At 34.4% G+C, this 1,177-nt stretch overlaps 1 protein-coding gene across 10 annotated transcripts in view; it reads right to left on the bottom strand.

Moving 5' to 3' along the window:
• Neo1 (neogenin 1) overlaps nucleotides 1-1,177 on the bottom strand; it is a 205,589-nt gene that overhangs the window by 174,346 nt on the left and 30,066 nt on the right. The gene's annotated exons all lie outside the window — the stretch shown is intronic.

The raw sequence follows: 1,177 nt of genomic DNA, 5'->3' as shown, positions 1-1,177 counted from the left end.
AGTAACGTTGAGAAAACTAGACATGCAAATACAGATAAACAAAAACCCACCACACTGACTTTATATAACAATTACCTATAAAATGCATTATAACCTAAATGTCAAATGTAAAACTATAAAATTTCTAAAAAAAATTGGAGAAAAAGCTTTGTAAAGCTGGATTAGACAGATATTAGAGACACTAAAAACATAACTGACTTTTTAAAAAGTCTATTAAGACTACCTCAACAATACCTAAAACCTATTTTGCAAAAGACATTGAAGAGTATGAAAAGGTAAAAAAGAGAATGGGAGTAAATGTTTGCAAATCACTACGCAAAGGAAACTGAACTCAGAACGTATAAAGAATTCAAAATTCATGGGGCTGGAGAGATGGCGCAGCAATTACGAGCACTGGTTACTCTTTCAGAGACCCTTGGTTTGGTTCCCAGCACCAAAGTAGCAGCTAACAACCTTCTATAACTCCAGTTCCAGGGAATCTGATGCTCTCTTCTGACCTCCATGGGCAATGCACAACACATGGTACACTTACATACATGCAGGCAATACACTCTTACCTAAAATAAAAATAATAAAATATTTTAAAGAATTCAAAATTCAACAAGAAGACAAGACTATTTTTTAATGAGAAAAACTAAAAAGCTCACATGGTGGTGCATGCCTTTAATCCCAGCACTCAGGAGGCAGGGGCAGGTGGATCTCTGTGAGTTCAAGGCCACCCCGGTCTACATAGTTCTAGGACAGCTGGGGCTAGAGGGAGACCCTGTCTCAAAAAGTCAAAAAAAAATTTTTTTTTAAATGGCACTTATGGGATTAGGGAGATGACACAGTAGGTAAAGTGCTTACTGTGGAAGCATGAGAAACTAAGTTTGGATCCCAAACACACATGTATGGAATGGAGATTTTTTAAAAATAATGTTTTATTTTTTTATTAGAAGAAGCATTTCATTACAGCTTTAACATTCTCAATAACAATTTCCAGAGCAAAGATAACATCTCTTTCAAAAGTGGCTAAAAATTTTTAGGTTCACAGTTGAATTAGTGCAGTCATACAATAATGAACTCAGTAAAAGCCCTGTAAGACATAAAATTGGATGAGTTTTTACCCTTTAAAGAAGATCTCCACTTCATTTTAAGATATGCTGTTTCCTACATTTTTTTCAATAAAAATTTTTTT

This window comes from Nannospalax galili, unplaced genomic scaffold (assembly GCF_000622305.1).
Source record: "Nannospalax galili isolate Female #2095 unplaced genomic scaffold, S.galili_v1.0 scaffold54, whole genome shotgun sequence".
NCBI lineage: Eukaryota > Metazoa > Chordata > Mammalia > Rodentia > Spalacidae > Nannospalax > Nannospalax galili.
Note: the sequence above shows the minus strand (reverse complement) of the source record. Positions and strands in the feature narration are given on the sequence as shown.